The 19,028-nt window shown below is 41.0% G+C and overlaps 1 long non-coding RNA gene across 1 annotated transcript; it reads left to right on the top strand.

Moving 5' to 3' along the window:
* The first annotated feature begins 5,270 nt into the window (after window positions 1-5,270).
* LOC124612411 lies at window positions 5,271-18,815 on the top strand. The gene is made up of 3 exons (XR_006979541.1): window positions 5,271-5,358; window positions 14,338-14,518; window positions 18,698-18,815. It is a non-coding gene; the product is annotated as an uncharacterized LOC124612411 (long non-coding RNA).
* The last annotated feature ends 213 nt before the right edge of the window (window positions 18,816-19,028 follow it).

Here is a 19,028-nt window from a genome sequence, read left to right as displayed (position 1 = left end):
GAATTAGTCAATCAATTTGATATCAATGAAATGGCACTATCCAGGTGGAAGTCATGGCAAGAATACCACAGATTCGATTCTGTATTTGGAGCGCAGTAATCAGGCGTTTTTTTGCGGCGACGAAATCCTTTAACGAAATTTGAGTCTCAAAAATGGCTCGAGCACTTTGGGACTTAACTTCCGAGGTCATCAGCCCCCTAGAACTAAGAACTACTTAAACTTAACTAACCTAAGGACATCATACACATCCATGCCCGAGGCAGGATTCGAACCTGCGACCGTAGCGGTTGCGCGGTTCCAGACTGTAGCGCCTAGAACCGATCGACCAGTCCGCCCGGCATTTCAGTCTCCCACCTACACAGGGAGAGGTGACCATCGTAAGAAAATCAGCTATATTACCGAATTTGCTTAGTAATAATACCACATACAAATAAGGAATCTACATTCAGCGTGAGAAATTCGAGGAATATGGACAACAACATCTCTGTCTCGAATTTGGTAAAGCGGATTTCTTAAACTGGGGAAACTCTTTGGTGAGGGTGGCTTTGAAGTTAGAACTCTACGCCCAATCTGCCCCTGCTATTTTCACAGTGTGCTAGGGATTAGCAAGGCCCGTTCATGGCTGATCAGGAGTCATGGATTAGCCTGTACTGAGCGGTTAGGTACAAAGAAAGGCTCCATTTAGTTCGCTCTTGCCCACAGCTACAGGGACAACTCCCAGCGGTGGCACTCACAGCACCCTCTTAGTGGCTGAATTGCAAAATAACCAGTATGCTGGCTGAACGAAAACTGACGTGGACATGTGTGTTGGATGTATTCACTGATTTTTCTGAGGAAATTTGAAAAGATTCAATATGGCGAGTGTTTGCACTGGTTGGTTATTGGCTGGGAGTCACAGTGACAGCCTCTCCAGTCTCTGAGAGTCTGGTACGGACAGCATTTGGATACTGGGAGAATGGCACATAACTACAGGCATGACTGGCACACATGCCGATTCCAGTCCTCTCCCTGCCTTGGTGGCTGCAGCTCCGGGCACTCCTGCAGTTGTCGGACGGCATGCGCTTGGTGATCACGTGTGTGTGGGCAATCTGAAGGTTTTTTTGCCAGATATGTTTAGTGTAAGGTGGAAACGCTGTGGTGGCGGAGAGTAGGGCAGCATCTGAAGGAGGGTGTTTAGATGTTCTCAAACATTAGTGTATACAAGACCTCATATATATTGATCACTATGATTTATTTGTGGCGGAATGTAATTACTAGATTTGCAAAATCTAAGTGTGTGATTCTCAAATATTAAAAATACGTTTTATTATGAAGAAGAATCACTGTGAGTGTTACGAGCGATATATTTGACTTTGGCTAACCCTCCTTGCAACAGTGTCTCTGATTTAAATTGGAACTGACGAGAAGCAGAAGGTACTACACCCACTAAATTCGACATCTCATGATGGAACAGAGCGAGCTGAGTTCCACGGTTCACTAATTCAGCATTAGACAATAGGAACACAGTATGTTGAGGAGGGATGAAAACCCCAGTTTGCATATTTGGACATTTTGGTTCATGCAGGTGTTCACACAAACAGGAAGTATCCGTGAGAGAGAGAGACAGACAGATAGACAGGAAGTGGACAGACAGGAAGTGAGTCTAGAATTTCCTGGTCAATGGAATGCCACCACTGTGGCTGCGAAAACAAAGGAAGATCCCTCAGATGGGTGGGCATGTGTGTTCCCTCGGACTGGTATCAGGGCACATAGCTCATGTCTGCTAACAGCTCAGCCCCCCCCCCCCCCAACAGTGGTTTCGCTGCGCATGATGTGATCTTGCATTTGGTGTAGTGGTGGACTGTGTGGCCCCTGATAGCAGCTCCTCTGCAACTCAGTGCAGCGGTGTGGAGGACAGGCAGTGAGTGGAGGAGAGTGCTTGTGTTATCATGTAATCACATGTTACATATTTATAGAGAGTTTCACATTGCTGCTGCAAAATAATAGTCAGTCAATAAATTTGATGAAATAGTGGAATGAATTTTCCACCATTTTTATTTGTCAGCATTCAGGGACATAAGGTGGGGTACTCTCTTTATTTATTTTACGGATGCATCAGCCACCCAATCACCACTTAGAGCAGTAGGGGGCCATAAATCCACCATCGTTTCCATTAATGGCTGTCAAAATTGTGTTCATGCTGAGGTAAGTGGGGGTGGGATGGCTGGGGAGCACTCATGCCAGGGGAAAAGGAAGGGGGATACTGGGGATCATTCATGCTGGGAGAAGGGGGTGGGGAGTAGTGGAGCACTATCTCCTACAAACTGAATAAATAAAGAATATGTTATTGAATTTTATAAACCAACAATATGTCCTCTGCAATGTAATTGACATTGATCTGAATTTCTTGTCATGTGATCCTTGCTTCCAGCAGCACAGCACAACTGGGTCTTTTTTTCCCCACTAATTCTTGGGTGGAAGGAGGGCAAGGGAAAGTGAGCGTGGAGAGGAGGAGGTGTGGGAGAGGAGCAGAGGGCTAGGGGTGTTTACCAGGGTGGGAAAAGTGGCCCAGAAATGAGCTGAGGAGGGGTGACAAAAAGTGCCCCAGTATTGGCATCCCTTTTCCCAGAGGGGCAGGGGATAAGGAGGGGGAAGGGGAGGGGTGGGCTGTTATAAATTACTTAGCATAGCAGTAGGTTATGGGAGGGGGGATAATTTGCCCCTGACTGTGTGCTTGCTTCTGAATGTATGCAACCCATACAACAAGAGGCACCACATCAGCTGTGCTCCATTACTAACTAGAAATGAGGGCAAATGGGTTCCCAATTCGGTATATTTGTAGGGAATTTCGAGTTTGGCATTCACACAACAACAAGGGACACCATTCGAATACCTTGTTAGAAGGGGTTTTCACACACACACACACACACACACACACACACACACACACACATACGTATATATATATATATATATATATATATATATATATATATATATATATTCGCACTTCAGTACTGTTAGACAGAGTAACTCAAAAACAATACTATTTTGTGTCTATACTAATAACACTCTGCGTAATTTTAAGTTCAACTCAACCGTTCTTAAACCAGCTCATCAGGTTACTTTTATTATTTTCTTGCACCAGGCTATGAATTACGTGAAATTGTAAAATATCGTATGCAGGTCTTCCTCCAAAGGTCGACAACTTTGCCGCACACCACAGACTGTTCATCATAGGTGTAGTTAAAATTCTGCACTGTATCGAAAATATGACGCTGCTTGTTTCACATTCATTTAATGCACAACAAAAAAGCACCGCCGTCTCCACCAGCATCGGCACTAGTATCGTCATCTCCGAAACAAGGAAGAACCTCAACATCACCGCATTCAGATCGTAAAATAATCGACTGTAAGCTAAACTTACGCAAAAAATGGCACAGTGCTTATATTAAACAATCATCTTTTGGTTACTTCTTCTTCTGTTGGTACAGATCAGCTAAGTGTCACTTTTAAGCCACTAACTTAGCTTGAGCTTTCTGCAGTACACCTTCTGTTCACATTCTTCTTCCCCCTCTTCCGCTGTCCATTTTCTTCCGAGAATTTTTGGAACAGATTTGGCTTGGATACTGTCCCATCTATTAATTTTTTCTGCATTTTCTTCTGTTTCCAGTTTCCTGCATATTGAAGCCAATCTGCACTTTGCTAAGCCAGTTATGTTTGCCTTTTAATTTTTCAGAATGCTGTACTTTCTTGTCAGTCTGCTACGACTCATTCTTTGTATATGACGACATAACATTAGTTTTTTTTTCCTAATTTGTCTGTTTTTTTTTACATGATTACGTTCTTCTATATTAATTCTTAATTTAAATGTTACTACTGTCGTTTTGCCCAGTCACTCCACTAGGACATTGCCATGAGCAGCGGTGCAGGATTCCTGCATCTCCCTCCCCTACAATTATTCCCTGAGTATGGGACTATTTCTATACTGTCATTCTACTTCCTAATATCTACCCTACAATGTGTCTTTCCGTATCACTGATTTCTTTATTTCCTTTTATTGAACTTAAAATGAGTGTTTCTGATGCTTAAGAACATTCTGGTCCATTAACTGTCTGTTAAAGATACATTTTTAGAGAACGATTTTCTATTACAAACATCTCATTTTTAGTGAAATACTACATCCAGTTTCAGTAATCTTGCCGAAATAGATCCTTTTTCCCCTCTTTTATGCTGAGTCACTTCTCCTAGCCACTTAATTTAACTCTTTAATTTTGTAATGTCTTCTAACTAAATTGTAATCCTATGGCTGAAGAGTGGAAACAGCTATTACCAGACCGCCCCTATATGAGAATGAAATAATAATAAAGAAAAAAGGGCCATGGTAGCAATCATTCTTTCCACGCTCTCTATCTGAGAATACAGCAATAAAAAGAACTATATGTCATACCCTCCCGATAGTGTCCCGCAGAATATGCAGATGCAGTTCTAGAAATTACCCAGGTTTCATCTACCTTCGACTAGTGGATGTGTGAGACTGGACACTAGCCCTAATGGACAAGTATGATGTAATATATTGATCGTGGACTTGTCGCTTAATCATCCTACTTGTCACGTGAACTGATTTAGAAAAAGTATAATGGAAAATCTAAACAAAACTGAGCGATCGACGTACGTAACCGTACCTAAACCGAATTCGAATCCGGTGTCGCAACCAGTGCTCTCACTACTAAATACTTGTTGAAATCAAATTATCACCATTGCTTCGCATTAAGCAAGAGAGATTTTTGATATAATAACATAGCAGCGTCGTCAAAGGGAAACAGTTTGCTGGTAAACGAAAGATTCGAAGATGATTGCTCACTGTACACTGTGTTACGAAAGTCGCAGATGTTACTGACAAGGCCGTACAGTTACACGTAAAAGGAAAAAATACGTTCATTAAATATCTGAAAGATATTTTATTATTGCTCTTATTGGCGTGGATACTGTGTACTCAGAGACAACTATTTATTCTCTGCTAACACAAAAGTTTTCTGAGTATCATACCATCATACCGCGCCATAGTGTAAAGAAAAGGTATGCTGGAGAAACCAACGTTTCGGCCGCGCTTACAGTGGCACTCTTCTGGTTTCTCCAGCATAGTTTTCCACATTATGACGAGGTACGATACTCAGGAAACTTTTATGTTAAGTTACTACTCTGTCTGTAAAAACTTACGCAATTATATTTAACAAAAATCCTTTACTGTTTTCCAGAAACTTATCGAAGACCACAAGGCTACATATATTCCAGGGAAGAAGAGAGATCTCATAGATGCATATTTGTATGAAATTGCAAAACCAGAAGATGCCCAAGAGGATAACACAACATTTACGGGTAAGTAATGTTTTGTAAATCCTCGTCGCCAGTTTTGGAAATGCCTCGTCGCTACTGCTGTGAAGGCCAAGTTGCCACTGCAGTTGCAGGCCGAGTCTGTAAGTTCGTTAAACGGCTTCTGGTGCAGTACACCGCAGAGACAATTTCTCCCTGCCAGTATTACACAGCTATGCCCCAGGGTCAGGTAACAGGATAGGAGAACTAAGGTTCTACAACACTCCAACAAATTAGTAACAAAGCCACACAGATGAGTTGAAAGGTTTACTTATCTTTGTGACTAGTTTAATATTGAAGTCTCCAACACTGCTTGTAATATAACACAAAAAGGCCCTAAATAGCTAAGTGCTAATGATCGTAGGTAAACTTCACAGTACATAGCTAATGCAATTAAAACAACTGTTTGTTCAGTTCCAAGAATTCAATAAACGAAGTTCCCTGTCTAAGTCAGCCCTGGACGATGATTTATAACCATGTGGGCGAGAACTGCTCTTCTATCTTCCAAGTAGGCCTCTGTACGTTGTCGTCCGGTCATTGGCGGATTTTACTCGGCCGGCAACTGACCGAAGCGAAGTCGATATCTTCATCCTCAGAGCCGCCCGTGGCTCTGGTGGAACTCGAGCAAGTGGTGAGTCTCTATGGCATTGGCACCAGCTCGCATTTTTGGGCCTGTGGTGCTTTTGCCCTGGCTGTGTCTTGTTCGGGTGACACATCATAATGCGCAATAAAATTTATCTCACACCTCTACTTAAAATATGGTTCATTAGGGGTGCTGGATGTTACACATCCCTGCCGGATTTTGCATCTGCTAATATAAGTGTCTTCAGAGTCTTTAAACAGTCTCCGAAGTTCTCTCCTCTATGCGGACATTGAAAATTACAATCATTATAATTTTCTAAAATGGCCATTATCACAGTTAGATGCAAACATTCCTTTATTAAGCGTGAATGATTCGTAACAGAAACATGTATAAGTTTTTCCAGGACGGCAAAAATATTATACCTAAAACTCTGTTTTCATCAAAAGGTTTGCTAAGGAACTCTTGAGGGTCAGGCGTCCTCCACTGGGCCTATGAATCATCCAGTCTTAATCGCACGGAAAATGTCTGTGACCATTTGGAACAGTCTGTGTAACGTAGCAATCAGCCTCACTGCAGTTTGGTAGCTCTACGGAATTTTACATGTTTAGTAAGCTAAAACGCTTCTATATTCAAAGAATTTTTATTACGATGTTATTTCTTAGGGGTATAAGCTTATTTCGGCTCCGTAGCCATTATCAAGCTCAAAACATATGGAGTTGCTAGTGCATGTATCTGTATTTATTTGTAACTAATAACAGTTTTACGTATGTCTATCGCTGTCTGATACCTTGTACTGCTGCGTATCTAAGGTGTAGCGCAGACGAAATTGCAGAGATGTAATTTCTCAGCACTGAAATTTGTTGCTGAACAGTATTCGTTAATATGTGTTTAATGTGCTTGGTAAGTTTCACAGCTTTATTTGACAACTATGTCACCTCTTTTGTGTGGTTACATCATTAGCTTGTTCAACTATGGAGTTATGTATGGTAGTAGTAAATCTTTGCTAATGTTTGTTGCTGTTGTCTTTGCCTGTTTTATCCGTTATCATGTTCTGTGATTTCAGTAAAGTTGTGAATATCATTTTTATATTTTTAGTCAGTTCGTTCGTTAAAAATTTTGTTGGGATATTTACGTGTGTTTATGTAGATTTATATTTATTCTAAAAGATTCATTACTGGCCCCTTCGGTGTTATGCGCAGCATTGTCATCGCCTATCCGACCTGGTTTACATTGTAATTATTAAGAAAATTTATGTATAAGCGAAACAGGCAGAAATTTCAAAATTACATACCTGGAACATATCAGAAACAGTGACACAAACCTATCCACAGGCTTCAGCCACATGCGAACAGAAAACCACAGTGCAAACCAGATCGAAAATACGATGCAAATTCTGCACAAAACACCAAAGGGCTCAAAAATGGATTATTTAGAAGAAATAGAAATCGATATACACACACACACACACACACAAAATCAGACAAAATTTCTACGAAAAAATCTAGTTATGACATAAAAATTGTATTCACAACTTTACTGAAGCTATTGAACACGATAACGGATAAAATATTCCCAAAGAATTTACTACTACCACACATAACTCCGTAGATGGAAAAGCTAATTATGTAACCACATAAATATGTTGAATTAGTTGTCAAATCCAGCTGTTAAACTTACTAAAAATGTTAAATACGTCTTAACGAATATTGCTCAGCAACAAATTCCTGCTGAGACATTACATATCTACAATTTCGTCTGCCCTAAAACGACATAGTACAGAATGCTTTACTAATTCGTTTCGTTTTTCTCACGTTGAGCGAATAACTCTAGCGTTTTCTTCTCCCTTCTCGGTTTGTATAACATCTTTCACTAACTATATAATCTTGTTAATTGACTGGTAATGAGTTTTATCATTCTTTTCTTGCAATGGTGCGTCGCAGGGTACGAGCGGACCTCTGGCGCTTACGTTCCTCTAACTGTCTAACACCTTCTCGCCTATGTGGCATTCTGTAGGTAGCGCCAACAGAGGGCGCTGATTATTTGCTGCAATATGCTTCTTCCGCTCTTTGTTTTTGTCATTTTTATATTATTCTGTGTACTCCGTAAGCTGGTTATTACTTACGCCTTTATATTTTCATCCATAATTCGCCACTAGAGTGTACCAGAATTATTATCGCTTAACTTTTTCCTTTTTAACAATCCAACTTTTGTCGTGTCTTAATTTATTGCATTTTGTTACTGTAATGACTTTTGCACGTGGTAAGCCTACTACAGACTTTACCTATTGTATTTTTCTTTTTACTCTACATCGTATAATTTCATTATTGAAGAATACGTGTACACGTACAGTAGCGACATCTGGCGAGCATGCGAGACAAACATTTTGCGGCTACTTAACGGCAGTTTGTTTTGCACTGCTGACGAGATGGCCATAGTATATACCGTAATTTATACACGTGTGGTGACGCTGGCACTGATTTTCTGTTTAGCATTTTACGATGCCACTATGGCTCCAGCATATTAGCACATGCTTTTTTTTATAAAACAGGTGTGCCTCGTCATATTTAAAGGGCATAATTTTCACATCTATTTCAGTAATACTCGACGGGACGTTTAATACTAATCTCCTCCTTTCATCGACCTGCACGAACCGTCACCGTTCGTCGATCGGACTATAGTGACTTCAGATGGATATAACATACCCAAAGTGATTTGGTGACACTCTTTCTCGACGAATTTAGACTTAGTACTTTGTCCGCTGCGTTGTTTTGCAAAACGGTGAAAAAGAGTTCTGCTATCGATAATAAAAGTAAATATTACAGCTGTTCTCAAGAAAGGGTCTAAAATTTGTTAAAAACCAAACAAAATCATCTTAAACAAGTGAGTCATTGTTACTAATGCAAACGACTACTTTTTTATACAGGATCAGTACATTTTGTAATTTAATTGACAAACAAGTTGAAACAATTTGTATGGATATTCTAATTTGTGTCAGTTCTGTGTGAATGTGTGGTCCTCAGCTTTCTGTGTTTGTAATATGTCAGTGACTGAACGGCAGTGGAGTGATTCTCTAGAAGAAAGAGTCGAAAAGAAATAAGCGAGTTATAACATGATACACTGGCCAGCCTCCTCACACTGGCCTGAGACGAATTAGCATAATGTCTGCTCTGATGTTGATCATACCTCGATCCTCGAGTCTTTAGTTTTGTGTTCGTCAACACATTTCGTCCGGAGACACAATGATTCATTATCAAAGGAGACACAGCGCTAAAATAGCAATAATAATGATTTTTAAAGAATTTTTAAGTGAGTTATCATTAATTGTGGAATTAGCTGATTTCAGGAGTAATTTATCACATTACATACTGCTGAGCTAAACCGCTCATATGAGACGGCACCACAATGCCAATACCAGATTTTTAATAATTACTTTTTTGAAAACTTCATTAAATACAGTCATGAAACCAATAGAAATGAACTTAGGAGGTACAGTTACATACAGTCAAATCTTGAATAGATAACGCTATATCTACTTAGTATCAAAATTAAGATGAACCAGAATATAAATTACAGCCAATAGCCCCTCGTGGGCTTACACATTCTCATTACATCTGGCCGAGGGAGCCTACCATGGCGGCTCAACCAGCCCCTCGCAAAACCACTACAATCCTAAGTTACGTTTAACATTGACCACTACTACAACAGATTAATCCACCTTCAGATACAGACAAATATCGTCTTAAACAACATTACAACCGAAGCTTTCAGCGATCACATGGATGCAGCTAGTGAACGGTGAAGGAGAAACGGAGATAGATAGTGCAGATGCAATTATATTATTTTGCAATGTTGTAGCTCCTCCATTGAGAACGGACTGAACGTTTATCACGGCAGAACGTTATACACTCAAGCACCAAAGAATCTGGTAATGGTATGCGTATTCAAATACGGAGATTTGTAAACAGGCAGAATAATGGCGCTGAGGTCGGCAACGCCTATATAAGACAAGTGTCTGGTGCAGTTGCTAGATTGGTTACTGCTGCTACAGTGGCAGGTTATCAAGATTTAAGTTAGTTTGAACGTGGTGTTATAGTCGGGACACGAGCGATGGGACACAACATCTCCAAGGTAGCGATCAAGTGGGGATGTACGACCATTTCACGAGTGTACCGTGAATATCAGGAAACCGGTAAAACATCAAATCTCTCACATCACTGCGGCCGGAAAAAGATCGTGCAAGAAAGGGATCAACGATGACTGAGTCATTCAACGTCACGGAAGACCAACCCTTCGGTAAATTGCTGCAGGTTTCACTGTTGGGCATAAACAAGTGCCAGCGTTCGAACCATTCAGCGAAACATCATCGATATGGGCTTTCGGAGCCGAAGGTCCACTCGTCTACCCTTGAAAACTGCACGAAACAAAGCTTTACTCCTTGCCTGGGCCCGTCAATACCGATACTGGCTTGTTGAAGTCTGAAAACATGTTGTCTGGTCGGACGAGTCTCGTTTCAAATTGTATCGAGCGGATGGACGTGTACGGATATGGAGGCAACCTCATGAACCCATGGACCCTGCATGTCAGCAGGGGATTGTTCAAGTTAATTGAGACTGCAATGGCGTGAGGCGTACGCAGTTGGAGAGATAAGGGACCCCTGACACGTCTAGATACGACTCTGACAGGTGACACGTACGTAAGCACCCTGTCTGATCACATGCATCAATTCATATCCATTGTGCATTTCGACGGACTGCGGCAATTCCAGCAGGACAATGCGACATCCCACACGTCCAGAAATGCTACAGAGTGGCTCCAGGAACACTTTCGCTGGCCACCAGACTCTATAGACGTGAACATTATTGAGCATATATGGGATGCCTTGCAATGTGTTGTTCAGGAGAGATCTGCACCCCCTCGTAGTCTTACGGATTTATGGACAGCCCTGCAGGATTCATGGTGTCAGTTCCCGCCAGCAATATTTCAGACATTAGCTGAGTCAATGTCACGTCGTGTTGTGGCACGTCTGCCTGCTCGCGGGAGTGCTACAAGATAATTAGGTAGGTGTACCAGTTTCTTTGACTCTTCAGTGTAATTCAAAGGCAACAGTCACCTTGAGCCACATAACACGTCTTGGAATCTTCCGACAACCGAGGAAATATTCGCATTCGATAACATATCACGTATTCAGCTTTTGCTCACCATAAGTTTGCTCTCTGTGTCGCAGATTCCGTATGAGCGACGAAGTTCTCTCGTGACAGGCCACCTTTCATAAACCTCTCACCCAGCGCCCTTTTTGCACACCAGAGAAATGCCCTATATCAATCGGCAAAAATAACCGAGCTTTAATATCTACTTATAAACTCTCACGACTCAAATACCTTTGGTTTTTCCTTTTTTTCTAAATTTCTCGCGAAAATCTCTTTAAAATCGACGATGGCCAAGAGGAAAATGGTGGCATGGAGAATAGTTAATGAAGAACAGTTAGAGGGAAATTGCATCGAGGCAGACTGTACGCATTTGTCTCCTCACATTCAATTTGGTCTCTAGACGTCCATTATGGTCAGTAGTACCAACACCTCAGCAGCTAATGCACGATGAAGCTGGGCAAAGTAGAACTTGGAATTGAATGCGGATCAACGGCATCACGTTCTCTTCACCAATGACTGCAGGATTTTTCTTACACCTGATGGTCGTCGTCGAAGAGTGAGGAGGCGCGAAGGTACCAATGCGTGTAGTCCCAGGGATTAAGGGGGGGGGGGGGGGGGTTGGGTCAGTTATGTTTTGGACCGGTACCAGGTACAAATTTCGGACGCTTCTCGTCGCAATCGAGGGTAATTTGGAGGCTGTGTTGTATCGAGACAGACCCACAGTTTCGTTTTACACGACGGCAGTGCGCCGCTATACAGCACCCATCTCATAAACCCAGCTCTTTGGGAGCAGGAATCAACTGAATGGAATGGTCTGCGGCATACCAAACTTCATGACTTCATGCGTGCATCGTGTGCGGCCCAGGTTGTCACTCGGCTTTGTTCAGCGCTTCTCGCAAGTACCCGGAACAGCGCGACATTTCATTTAACATTGCGCGGCGGCATTTTGCGTTCGGCACAAATATTCGAGTTCGGCAGAATGGTAGTATCAGCGCTGTTTACCGTTCGCTTTTTGTTTGTGGTGTGAAGGACGTTCACAGGTCCAGTGCCTATTTGCACAAAGAGGAGCAGTCTAGCGATCTATCGTCACAATCCTTTCAAATGAATGGGAATGACAGAAGAAATGGATGAGAATTCTCAATTCGCATAAGCGACGGGTACTGCTTATTTGCTACGAAACGACATTACAGTAACACGCAGAGAGATTTTAATCTTTTAGAGGACAATGAAAGAGCAAAAGTTATTACGATCGACAAACGGGATTAAGTGTTCTGTACATCAAAAAGCACTTTGTGCTAAATGTGAATGCATACAGCATTTTCAGAAAGTGGTGATATGAACAGCAAAATTTCTGAAGTCACACCCATTATTCCATTATCAGTTGCCACAATTTTCAGTGGAAATGAACGAAGAGTGTGGGGACTGCATATATTACTGCAAACTGCGTTGGTTAAGTCAAGGGGCTTGCCTGGAACGATGTTTCGATTTAAATCTCGCTATTGCTCAATTTATGAAAACCTGCCAGGTAAGCAAAGAGCGCTAATACGATGCTTCCTGGCCTCAGGTAGGCGCGCCAGCCCCGGATCGAATCCGCCCCGACGAGGGCAGGTGTGCCAGCCATCCTGGATATGGTTTTTAGGCGGTTTTCCACATCCTACTAGGTGAATACCGGGCTGGTCCCCAAGTCCTGCTTCAGTTCCACGACTCGCAGACGTCTGAAACACGTCCACACTATTTCACGATTTACCCTAGGAGCAGACAGCTGGGGTACACTGATTCTGTCGCAGGGAGTAAAGGGTGGTGACAGGAAGGGCATCTGGCCACCCCTTCTAATTAAACATGTCAAATCCGATTGTAACAGTGCCCACCTTGCGGAAACTGCGGGACCAAGGATCAAGCGAAAGAAGATTGCTCAATTTATGAAGGAAAAAGGAGTGCAGGAACGAAAATTAGAACATCCGCAATGGATTGCAGACCTCGCATTTTAAATGGAGTTAACTGCACACTGGCCACAGTAAGACATTGCAAGGAAACTTCTTTCTGATTTGATAAGGATGCATTTAAAAAGAAAATCGCATTGTAGAAGTTACTCATCCTGACAAAGACAATCAAATTCCATAAACTAAATGGCGTTAAAGAAAGCGCATGGTCTGACAAACTCGCTGTGGCTCCATCGAGCTTTTGACGACACTGTCAACCTTACAACTGTTTTCGGCGTGTTTTAGAGACCATTTGCCGTTTCAGTTGGAAGAGCCCCTATGCATATGCAGATGTAACTGACTAAACTGAAAGGTAATTCTACTCTTAATTGCAAATCTTTTTACGTTAAAACTGGGTCCAGGACATCTAAATTGCTTTTCTCAGGTAGGTTTTCCGAGACTTCATAATGAAGTTGCAAAAGCATTGCAGTATTTCGATCGACATATTTGTGTGTAAGAGCTATTTTCGACACTAAACAAAGTCACGGTCACGTGGCAAACTGACTGTGAAAATCTGTGAAATTGTCTGCTTTTGTCCATATGCAGCCTGTTTCTACCAGATAAAAATTATATTACATCTTCAGAGCGCCAAAAATAATTAATTTACACTGAAAACTTGTTCTGTTTGTGATTTGTGTTGTTGACAAATGTGAAACATAAGGCCACGTCATATGCAGCACGACTGTACTGCCTTTTCAATGCGGCGCGGTTACTGTTTTCTCCTCTTTCCTGTCCTCTGGCACGGCGCAGCGGCGGGGGTACCGTGACGTGAGGCTGAGCGCTTTGGCACTCGGACTCGGGCATTGCCTACGAGCTGATATCTTGGCCACACCTGTTCTACGGTATTTGATGACACGAATCCGACTGAGCATGCTTGGAACAAGTTGAAACTATCAGTGCATAGTCGTGGAAATCTTACTCGGGATGCTGCCATCGGAAACTGAAATAGGCTTCAGCTGCAACTAACGTGGACAATGAGCCAAAGTGGATCAAACCATGTTGCTATGTGTGGTGAACAGCAACATGTTACTGAATGTTATCCTGATGCAGATTTTGATTTCACATACGTGCTATTTCCAAGGGATTGTCTGTACTTTTGTTACTAATTTGTTTTTATTGTGTTATTTTCATAAAGCCTGGTCTTTCAATCACTGCTCCCCTTGAATCTAATTCCAAATGTTTTCACAGGTACACCAGTGCTACAAGACTTTTCTTGGGAATTTTAGTTAGATAATCTCTTCGCGACCAATTTGTTATGTTGTTCTTTATTTTCTAGAGGATCAGCTTCTCATGGTGTTATACGACATGTTAGTTGCTGGCTTGGAAGAAACAAGCAGCGCTCTTCAATTTGCTTTTCTTATGATGTTACGGCATCCCGATGTCCAAGAACGAGTGCACAATGAGATAAAAGAAGCAGTTGGTACTGACGGACCTCCAACACTCGAAGACAAAGACAGGTACTTGGATAAACTTTTTACCGTTAAACGTATAGGAGAAAACTGATGAGACTTGAAATCTAGAATTTGCAATTTTGTGACATATCTAACCCACAAACCCTCATTTCGAGAAATGACTTGAGGTTTACCATTATTTGTGTAGCATTGACTGTTTACAATATTAATTTTGAAACGTCGTCTCGCTTTTCAGTTCTCTACAATTTCTTTGTTGTGTGCTTTGCTTTACCTGTACAGTTATTTATTTTTAAAAAAATACTCTCATACTTTTATGGCATCTCAGTTTTCTGTCATCTACCATCAGTACCACGACTGTCCTCTTCGTTTACTATTATACGAGTGACATTTCATAGGTTTTTTCAACTTCGGTAACAAGTCGAAGTCTGCTGGTCTCATGTCCCGGCTGTACGGGCCGCAGGGGGCATGCGGCAACAGTTCTCACCCGTTTTCGCACTGTTTTCGGGCAACAACATTGCCGATACGCGGGCGAGCATTGTCGTAAAGAATGAGTGGCTCGAGCAGCTGAGGTGTGGGTTTTGTGCATTTTTCTGCGTAGGTTTTGCATGAAGTTAGAATAATACACAGCTGCAACACTTGTTCCACATGGGATTCTATCTGTCATGATGAATCCTTGGTGATCATTACTTGCTTTGACTTTGAAGGTCTCTACTCGTTGGACTGTTATTTCAACTCCGGTTCAAAGTCTCTAGCCTGGGTTTCATCAATATGTACAATTCGACACCAGAATCCTTTACTTTCACGGACGAATCGTTGTCTGAGCATGGTTCCAACGTTTCTGCTTCTCTTCAGCAGTGAAACTGTGTGGGATCCATCTCGCAGGAATTTTTCTCTTCTTCAAATCTTTTGTCATCATACGAAATACTGATGTTGGGGGAATTGCCGTGGCTTCAGAGAGTTCCTCACAAATTGCACTGCAATCTCTTCCCTGAGCATCTGCCACAAGTTTCACAATACATTCATCTGTTTGCGTTTCTGGCATTCCAGATCTTGGATTATCATCTATGCTCATACGACCACCACTAAAACGATTAACCCAACGTGAAACTGTACTACGGTCCGCTCTAAATACACCAAAAACTTCACTTAACGCACTTTGGATTTCTGTTGGGTTTTGGCCACGTAAAGTTTCTGTCTTGATGTACGACCCCTGATTGTCAACAGACACAGTACCCGAGGCCCCTGCAGGGTCTACTTCTGCCTCTTGGCAATTTTATGTTAAAGTACAAAGCGAAAAAACAAAAGCACATGCTTCTTCCTCAAGCTCCCGGCTACATGTGGCGTAATTTTCACTGTTGTTACGTCAAACAATCCACAGTAATACCAACATGAGCATTACTTATGAAATGTCCCTAGCAATTATTGAATTCACAGTCTTCTTGCATACTCATATATTACAATGCCATACTTCTATTTTGATCATCTTCTGAAAGTGAAATAACTAGAATTCTTGTCTTTCTTCTTGATTCTTCAACTTACAGTCTTGGGTATCAGTAAAGCTGCTGACAACTATCTATACATCTAATTACAATATTTATTCGAGGAAGGACGGTTTGTAGTAGAAACTTAACCGTGTGTCAGAAAAGAACGACTAATACAGAAGATATACACTATCTTAAAAAAAATCACTATCATGAGGAATATTTCCTGATCTGAGCTACAATAGTAAAGCATGAAATTTTATATTAACACTGTACGATGGACCGGCACTCGAACCTGGTACGTTTGTCTTTCGCGAGTGAGTGCGCTGCCAACTTTCTATTTTTTCTTCTTTATTATATGGGCCGCTCATCTCCTCTTTTAGCCCATAAATTCACTCTCCTTCTTTGCTTCAACGCTTCATCAATGTTTTATTGTTTCTTTATTTAATAATATAATGCTTGACAATATCTCCTTCTGTGAAACTAAAAGACCCACATTTCTTAAAACACAGTTGTAACTGCTATTCTTAAAAAGGATATTCTACTTGAAATTAAAATTCGTTTCGTATGAACAAATATATCCTGGCTTCTCTGCAGTTGCAGGTTGCTGTACAGCGAGGAAATGATAAAAGTGAAATTCATCTGTGTAGAGAACTGCAAAAACTTATAAAAACTTCTTCTTGAAGGTGGAGATTTTGTATTCCGTGAAACGCAACTTGCTATATGAAAATTAAATAGTTTCTTCCAAAGCGGAAAGGTTCTGCTCAACGAAAGAAAGATCGTGTTCACTACCTAAGGAACCGACGTTTCTTAATTTTTTTATTTTTTATTTTATGTAGACGAAACCTGTGTTCAGTCGCATGGGTCAGTAAGGCACTTCAGGGCTCAGAAATCGGGGAAAATTATGTTTGTATTTCGTGCAATGTAGCAGTTTGTGTGCTCCACTGTGAGGTAATAGCACTACCTTCTTCTTCTTCTCATGACTTCAGCCATCAGGTTGGTTAGCAGCAGTTTTCCATGCATTTCTGTCTTCGGCCTTCCCCTTGAGGGCTGCATAGATGGTGCAGCTGGTATCCTCAAGATCTGGTTGATGTATTCTAGTCCCGGTCTGCTTCTTGTATTTTTCCCTTCTATTGTCTCTTCAATGATACTTTTGTGATACCATCATGTCTCAACAGATTTCCGACCCATGTGTTCCTTCTGGGCCTGATGAACTTCAAAAGACAAGGCTTGGTTTCCTCCGCTCCGTGGAGCCCCTGTTCGTTTGATGTTTTGTCTACGCAGGAAATCTTGAGCATTCTACAGTACCACCACATCTTGAAGGCTGTTATTTTATGTTTTTCTGTGCTTATCATGTGTCCGTGTTACACTTCCGTACATAAGCACACTCCAAACAAACGTCTTTATGAGATTTTTCCTGAGATGTTCGTCTATGCTGCTGGATGTGAAAAGGTTTCTTCTCTTGTTAAAAGCAGCATTTGGCTGGGGGATTAGACCTTCCGTCTGATTTAGTTTCACTCCCTCTCTGTTCCACCATGTTTTCTTTTTATTCTTGTCCAGTTCTAAAGTTTTCTCTGCTGTTTTAGTAATTTGTACATGGAGTTCTTGCCAATCACCTTTTTTGTTGTCTCAATTTCGTCTCTAAATTTTTCTATATTTTGCTTCGTAATATTAACTGTAGTGGAGTTGTATCTGATTATATTCTTGGCTGTACTTTTTTTATATGGGAGAAATCGGATTTTGATCTTAGAGTGATAATGATCTGAATTAAATTCCCCAGTTCTGATTACTTTAATATTCATGATTTCCATGATATTCCTTTAGATATGGCTATGTGATCCAGTTGAAATTCTCTTAGGTTGGAGCTGGAGATGTTCAAGTTTTGGCTATTCAGGGCAGGTTGCAAAAATGTGTCGAGATAAGTTTTAACTGTAACATTTTACACATACTAATCAGTTTTTCGCCATTACCGTTTGTTCTCAGGTGTGCTAGATATTCGCCGACAGCATTCTGAAATTTCTTTACTTTCCCAACTTGCACATTGAAGCAGCTGAGAATTATTTTAACATTTTTTTAGGTCTGTTGGAGATTTCAGATCCAAAAGACCCCAAAACTGATTTACTTTCTGAAAATTTCTTCTGTTATCATAATTAATAGGTGCATGACAATTTATAAAGATATAGCTTTTATTCTTGCACTTAATTGTTAATATGGACATTCATTCTGATTTCAACGTAAACTGTTATACTCCCTACAAACTTTACTGGTCCCTTATTTTATAACAGATTATCCTCACTAAGATGGAGCTATAGTTCCACTACACGTCATTTCTGCACCCATGCAACGATCGCAAATAGAAACTGTGATGTGATCTTCTTCGGAGAAGCAGTATCGAGAGCTGTGAATCGAATATTTCAGGCTCCGTTTTTGCATCTTTCGATTTGGCGATTTGGTGGCATGATCAATAAACATCTTAACAACACTTTATTCTTACGAGGAATAGCACTCAAATGGTTATACGACATGCGATATTTAGTCATCCTGAGTTAGAAATACTTTTATTTGCTTGTTTGAAAGTACTACTCTACCAATGCATTCTTTTTCAATAGTCTAGTTGAATATAACTGATAGATAAATAACTTAGGCATTGACCTTTATCACATGTTTTGATGCACCTCCCATAAAAATGAAGCCTGAGAATTCATAGCAGTAATATAATGGCAAAAACTTTCATTATTTTTAGGTTGGTTTACACCAGAGCTGCCCTAATGGAGTCACAGAGAATGTCTTACGTGTTACCAATACGTGGATTTCGGCGGGTTCTCGAAGACACCACGCTACACGGCTATAGACTCCCAGTGGTTTGTATATTTAATGTGTCACAACTACCAAAACCTACATCAGCCACTAATTACTTTGTCTTAATAACTATTCTTACCAAATACAATGCTGCAATGTCGTTAGTTGATATACTAACCTTGAAAGGATATATCAGTAGTTTTTGTGCCAGTATTGTTTAGTTTACGTATACAGTAAGACAGCGTAGCATGAACCAGCTTACAAGGATACAGATT

This window comes from Schistocerca americana, chromosome 4, assembly GCF_021461395.2.
Source record: "Schistocerca americana isolate TAMUIC-IGC-003095 chromosome 4, iqSchAmer2.1, whole genome shotgun sequence".
NCBI classification, from domain to species: domain Eukaryota; kingdom Metazoa; phylum Arthropoda; class Insecta; order Orthoptera; family Acrididae; genus Schistocerca; species Schistocerca americana.
This window is presented reverse-complemented; position numbering and strand designations above follow the sequence as displayed.